Source organism: Portunus trituberculatus, chromosome 11, assembly GCF_017591435.1.
Source record: "Portunus trituberculatus isolate SZX2019 chromosome 11, ASM1759143v1, whole genome shotgun sequence".
NCBI lineage: Eukaryota > Metazoa > Arthropoda > Malacostraca > Decapoda > Portunidae > Portunus > Portunus trituberculatus.
In genome coordinates this window covers 3,918,176-3,925,675 of record NC_059265.1, presented here as the reverse complement: position 1 = coordinate 3,925,675, position 7,500 = coordinate 3,918,176, and the positions used below count along the sequence as shown (strand labels likewise).

The following is a 7,500-nucleotide window of genomic DNA, read 5'->3' as shown; positions in this document are numbered from 1 at the left end:
GTTAGGTGAGGTCAGGCTGAATTAGGTTAGGTTAGATTAATGTTAGGATCAAATTAGATTAGGCTAGGTAAGGTTTCCATGTTAACCACAAAGATAACATTGAGTACATGGCAACACTGTCCCTGCCTTTCAATCATTCTCATACGTTCCCTCCAGGCACTCTCTAAGAAATCTTTCACACCCTCAATCACCCGACCACTTACCTGTTTCTCAACACACAGCCCCACCAGGTACTCCATCCATTCCCTAGCATTCCTCTCTCTCATCTCACTACATGCTTCTACTCCTATCTCTTCTGTCACTACACCTAACATCCTGTCTCTTGCACACTCCAGTATCAAGTATTCTACTGTCTCATCCACACCCCTCTCGCATACCTCACACACCTTGCTTCCTCCATTCTTCCACCTATACACCCTGCTGTTCACCTCCAGGGACTTGGTCCTGGCTTTGAACAGCAGTTCCCCCCCCCCCACCGCGGCTCCCATCATAAAAACTTTCACACGTAGGCCGGTCCTTTCTCCGATACCATTCTAGCGTTGTCTTCTCACTCATCCCCCCTCCTCCACTCTGCTTTTCCTTTCTCTTCCACACGCCTATTGATTTCTCTCTTATTTGCGTCTACACTTCCATGTCCTATGGCTCCTCTTAACAACCATTCCATTTCACCCACCCAAATTTCTATATTAAACGACTCCTGTGCCCACTGTCCATACACGTTCCATTCGGACACCTTTTTTGCCCATTTACTCCCATCCATCCTCTGCAGTGTAACCCAATACCTCAACACTGCCTTAGCTAACCTTTCCCTAAATGTACTCCACCCCATATCTCCTCTGATCGCCTCCACTGCCACATACCTGTTGGCACCTAACGCTATCCTGCCTGTCATGTTCTGCAGCACCTCTAGCCTATTCAGGTCTTTCCTAGTCCACACTGTTGTTTCTAAACCATACATGATGCTGGGGATAGCTACTCCCTTCCATAGTCCTCTAACTACCTCATACTTATTTGCCCTGCACCGTGCTACACTACCTAGCCTCCCCACCCATTGGTTAGTCCGTGCTATTCTTTCCTGCTTGGTCCTTTGACACCCTCTTTCATCCAGCCAGATACTTGTACTGCTTTGTTCTTCCTATTTCCTCCCCACCCACCATCCATGTCCTGTCCCTGTCTAACGCATCCCCATTTACTACTAATACTTTACTCTTCTCCCTGCTCAATCTAACGTCAAAATCCCTTCCATACTGTCCTGTTCGCCTCACTCTCTGCCATCTCCTCCACATGTAGGCCAAATAGTAAAGGGAAAGAACACAGCCTTGTCTCACTCCTCTCTCATTACTTACCCATCCAGTCACCAGATCCCCCATACTAAACACCGCTCTTGTATTCTCATACATACTCCTAATGATTCTCACTATCTTCTCACTCACCCCAACTTTTCTAATACCTTGCACAGCATTCTCCTATCTACTCTATCATAGGCCTTCTCTATGTCTAGAAAAGCTAAATACTTCTTCCTACCGTCCTTTCTCGCTCTCCCTATCACTTCATTTACTACATACATGTTATCCTCACCTGTTCTATCCTTCCTAAACCCATTCTGTTCCTCACCCATTACCCTATTTCTTTCTATCACTTCACTCAGTCTTTCATTCAACACACCACAGAATATCTTACACACTGAATCACACACTGCTATTGGTCTATAGTTCCTAATTTCCTTCCTACTTTTACTACCTCCTTTATGTACAAGTGTCACTCTACTTTCATTCCAGGTTGCAGGCACTCTTTCATCCCTCCAAATCCTTCCAAACAACTCATGCAGCCCCTCAATCACTCCTCGACCACCCTCTCTGTAAAATTCATTCAGAATCCCATCGATACCCGGAGCCTTACCTCTCTTTAATTTCTTTACATACCTTTCAATCTCATCCATACTGATCTCTTCATTCATTCCTTCCTCTATTTTCCTACCTAGGGTGATGTTTCCTAAGTTCCTAGCTGGCTCATTCACTCCTCCGATAGCTTTCCAGTACTCTTCTATCTCTCTAATCATTTCCTCCCTTTCCTTAATTCTCCTTCCATTCACTACTAACTCTTCTACATGGTCTACTTTATTACCTTCCTCTCCTCTTAAAAATTTATACCATTCCCTACCTCCTTCACCCTTTCTCCTAAGTTCCTCAATAATTTTCCTCTCCTCATTCCCTCTGGCCCTCCTGATTAATGCTTTCACCTCTTGCTGCTTACTCCTATACTCTTCCCACATTCTATCATACTCTATTCTCTCTACCTCACTGTTCTGTCTGTACCTTCTAAGGCTCCTACATCTCCTATTCAGTTGCCTTCTTTCCTTCCTCGCCTTGTCTTTCTCTTTGTTCCACCACCTCTTCCCTTTCCTTTCCCTCCCTTTACCTCTTGGTTCTATCCTACCAATACTCTCCTCTGCGGCTATGGTTAGCAAACATATTCCTATACTACAGTAACTTCTCACTCCCTCTGGCATGTCATTTATATAATAATTGATCAGGACCAAGCACCGAACCTTGGGGAACTCCACTGGTTACCTTCCTCCACTCTGACTTCACTCCCTTCACTCCCACCATCCTCATTTCTCTACCTGTCAAATCATTTCTCATCCACTCCGTCAGATTTGCCCTCATTCCTCCGATACTACTTCACTTCCACATCAATCTGTTATGTGGTACTTTATCAAATGCTTTTTTTGAAGTGTAGGTCTACACAATCAACCCATCCATCCCTCTCTTGTCAAATATCCACCACTCTTGAGTAGAAACATAGCAAATTTGATACACACCATTTCCCTTTTGTAAAGGCAAACTGTTTCTCACTTAGTATTTGTTTGTTTTCCAGGAAGTCACACCACTTGCTTTTGATCACTTGTTCACATATGTTACACATAATGGTGGTCAAAGAAACAGCTCTATAATTCAATGGTTCCATGCGACATCCACTTTTGTAAATTGGTACTACATACATTTGCCCTTTTCCATTGATTGTACTGGTGGGTGCACCTGTCCCGTGTTGATAAATGTTCTTGTTAAATCTAAAATTGGATCTAGCAACTGCTCTTGACATTCATTCTTTTAACATTCTTCTGGTCCCATTGCCTTGTTAACATCTAATTGACTCAACAAAACTTTTGCAGTGTGACTCTTTGTTGCATCCATCTTGTCACACACAGGTAACACCGTCGATTGAATTGTGTTTCTTGTGTGAATACTTGGCACAAATCCTCATTCAATTTTTCAACAATGACACTTGTATCTTCATATATATAATCTCCAACCTTTCATTTATCAACTCTTTCTTTTTTCTCTAACTTACCATTAATGAATTTATCAAACATTTTGGGATCACTTTCACAATTCTCTGTTGAAATTGTTGTTGTTGTTGTTGTTGTTGTTGTTGTTCTCACTTGAACATATTTCTTTCTTGCATTCCTATATGCTTCTCTCTCCACTTCCTCTTGTTTGTATTTTTCCCATGCCTTTTCCTTCTCCCTTTTTGCCTTGTCACAGGTTTTGTTAAACCATTGATCTCCCTTTAAGATTTTCTTAGTATATATATTTTGGCACAAACTTCTCTGCGGCCTCCATCAATTTTTCATATTTGAAGTGCATGTTTGTTTCCTGGTACATTTGGGACCAATCCACATTTCCAAAGTCATTTCTCAACTCCTTGTATCTTCCCTTAGCATAATAATTTAGGCATTCCTCCTTGTATCCAACTTCATTATCTTTGGTGAATCCCACCTTGACCTCAAATTTCAATCCTTCATGATCACTCTTCCCCAAAGGACACTCATGCTCAATCTCATTTTGTAGATGGACTCCCTTTGTGAGTATCAAGTCCAGTCTCGACGGGCATCACCCTCCTTCCCCTTGTTGGATGCCTCACCCACTGTGTCATCAAATTTCCCACCGCATAATTTAATAGCTGCTCTGCTCACCCCATTCTCCACCATTCCCCACTTCAAATTCTTCCCAATTGACGTCTTTACAGTTGAAATCTCCAAGTAGAACCATTTTTGCTTTCTTTGCAGCTTCATTTGTCATTGTTTCCAATGTGCTTTCCACCATACTGTTAGACTGATCATTTGACCATCCACTTGTTGTTTTGGGTGGTACATACACACTTACAATATTGATATCTTGCCTTCCATCACTCACCACCACACCCACCACTTCATTTTACACTACTTTTACACTACTAACTCTTTTCCTCTTAACACAATTATTCCACCTCCAATTTTAGTCACTCTATCTTTTCTCTGTGTGTGTGTGTGTGTGTGTGTGTGTGTGTGAGAGAGAGAGAGAGAGAGGGGGGTGTCTGTGGTGGTAGGCTAAGAGAAAGAGTGAGAGTGGAGTTTATTTAGTGGTTTAAAGAAAGGAAATGTGAGAAAAAATTGAGGTTTTGAGAGAGAGAGAGAGAGAGAGAGAGAGAGAGAGAGAGAGAGAGAGAGAGAGAGAGAGAGTCTGTGGTGGGCTGAAAGAGAGGTGGTGGTGGGCTAAGAGAGAGAGAGAGAGGGGAGGGTGTCCGTGGTGGGCTGAAAGAGAGAGAGAGAGAGATAAGACCATTTTATTGACATCAGGAAGGGTGTATGGAGGGCAGAAGATTAATGGCCACAGTCTTCACTATTTAAACCCCCACATGAGTTTGTGAAGCTGTAGAAAATCACCAAATAGTCACCAGAATGAATAGATAAATGGACAGATAGAAAGATAAATAGATAGATAGATAAATAAATCAACTCGTAGATCGATAAGATGTGTATATTCCTTTACTTATGATCACTTCACTGTGGTATATTGCCAGAAATACTCATAGATCAAGAAAAGAGGCGATAGAAATAGAGAACGAGGGAAATATCTGAGTGTGTTTGAGTGTGTTTTGCAGTAAAGAGGCAAGTTTTAGGAGATGTGACTTGCTTCCTTCAGCCAAACATGTGTCACAATGCAGTCACCAGTCTGACATTTCATAGCCGTGGTCACTTCTTCCCGATATACCTTTCAAATATCTCGATTTCTCTTTCCTTTTCCCGCGCTATATCAAAACACTCCTGTAAACGTAGAAGCTGTTTCATGTATACTGCCTTTCTATAACCACAGCAGGGCAATACAACGAAAAGAAAGGATGAAAAATAAAGAATAAATCAATATGTGCAATTTATAGAAGTAGTGTCTCATTAATAATAGATTTAGTAAGTTATTATACACATTTATACTAAGGATCATCACAAACACACCCGCCCCTACACGTCAACCGGGAGGACCAGTTGTGTTGTTGTTGTTGGTGGTGGTGTGTCCTATCTTGCCATACACCCATACACACCCACACACACCCATACACAGCCATACATATTTAAAAACACACTTATATACCTCAAACACTCGTAAACACAGCCATACATACACTCATATACCTCAAACACAGCCATACATACACTTATATACCTCAAACACTCGTAAACACAGCCAAACACACCCACAAACACACTCATACCCGTGGTGGTGTTTAGTGTTAGTCCTCAGTCTTGCCACACACACACACAGAAACATGCCCCCAAACACTCTTAAACACCAAATAACACACACAGACATAAGTGTGCAGTGTTTAGGAGCACCAAGCAGTGAGTGAGACAGCAGTACACGGTGTCAGCGTACACCACAATCCTCCACAGCGTTCATGTGTGAGGTACGTTTGAGGCCGTTCACTTATTTCTTGGGTTAGGTTTACAAGTGAGAGTGAAAACAGTGTGACTTGTGCCCAGGTGTTGAGGAAGGCGATTGGTAAAAGTTTTGAGTGTGTTTTGCGTCATTTTTGTGTGTTTCTAGTGCGTTTTGAGGCATTTTGAGGTGTTGCAAGGTGTTCTGAGTGTGTTTTGCAGTAAAGAAGCAAGTTTTAGGAGATGTGACTTGCTTCCTTCAGCCAAACATGTGTCACAATGCAGTCATCAGTCTGACATTTCATAGCCGTGGTCACTTCTTCCCGATATACCTTCATTTTGTTGTGGTGAGCTGATAAAGGCAACACATGGACTCAGAGCCCCTGCCCCAGCTGTTCCCGCCTCCCTCTCCCCGGATGTAGCCCACCCCCGGTCCCCCTCCGCTCTCCTCCCGAGCCCCCGCCTCCTGGGCCACCAGCAGGTTTCTATACTTTTTTCACATATTTGCTAATGATAATATTACGCTTCCATGGTGTGTTTTTATGGTTCCTATAAATACTGCGTTGTGTTTGAAGAGTGTTCCGCGCCAGAGTTTGGTAAATATGTGGCGTTTAGTGGTGTTTTATGGCGTGTATAAATGTCTTTTCAACGGCCAAATTTTCCATCTGCTTTTTTGAGTTTTTTTATTTGAAGGTGTAAGTGGGCCTTTATGGTGGCAAAGAGTCGTCTGTGCTGATTTAGGCGTGAAATCAACCCATTGAGTCAAATATGTGGACTTTGAAATGGTGTTTGGTCCCGTTAAACGTAAGTTTTATATTTTGTATTTGATTTAATTACGTTTTTGGTTGACGGTCTAACTCGGTGTCCAATGCCTTAAAAGAAAGCTCAGACTGTGTCAAGTGTGTTAAAATACTCGCCAAGTGAAAATGGCTGGACTTGACAAGAGTTTTTGATGAGTTTGGATTTGAATGGTTTTGTTTGACATAAATAAGTTTCATTGGTTCACTTCTGGTCCTAGCTAACTGTTGGACGCCTGAGAAGAGAGTTTATATTGTCTAATATTTTTCAAAATAAATATAAAGTGGAAATGGGTGGACGTTTTTGAGTTTCATGAGTGCAAATGATTTTATAATTTATAATATAGTTAATTTACACAATTCTTTGAAACTAGTTAGGCAGGAGATGTTTTTATGTTGTGGATGTTAGTTAAAGTTTGTTCACAGTCGTAAAATGTCAAGCATTCGGCCGTGGCTTCGTTTTTTCTATGGGTCAATTTTCAAATTATTTACGTAATTTAGACGAGTCTCCGCTGGTCCCGCGCATTCTGTGACGTCACAGGCCTTGGGCTGGCGTCCCTCCCTCCCAGCCGCCCAGTTCGTCAGTATTTTGCCTAATATCTAGTGATTTCTACGTGTTTGCGTGTGTTTCAGGGCTCTGGTGTGTAGATAATAATGGTAGAAGGAAGAAGAAAGGAGAAATAAAGGAGGAGGAGGAGGAAGGAAGGAGAAAAGTAGGAGGAAGAGGAGGACCAGCCAAGGCTGCCAAGCCACTTCCTCAATATTTTGCCTAATATCTAGTGTTTTCTGAGTGTTGTGGTGTGTTTCTAGGCTCAGGCGTGTAGATGGAAGCAACAGAAAGACTAAAAAAGGGAAACAGAGGAGGAGGAATGAGAAAGGAAGCGGAAGAAGAGGAGGAGTCAAGCCACAACATTTAGGTAAGTCACCCTTGTAATGTTGCCGTTCTTTACAATGCTTTTGGTGTAGTGGTGGGTATATTTGGGGTATTTTAAGTGTGTTTGGCAGTATTGC

General features: G+C 42.2%; 1 long non-coding RNA gene across 1 annotated transcript in view; it reads left to right on the top strand.

Annotated features, from left to right (window-relative positions):
• Positions 1-7,366: 7,366 nt before the first annotated feature.
• The window catches only part of LOC123502418, a 2,161-nt gene continuing 2,027 nt past the window's right edge, over positions 7,367-7,500 (top strand). Inside the window, exon 1 of the long non-coding RNA XR_006674044.1 lies at positions 7,367-7,406. This is a non-coding gene — a long non-coding RNA (uncharacterized LOC123502418). The remainder of the gene's footprint in view (positions 7,407-7,500) is intronic.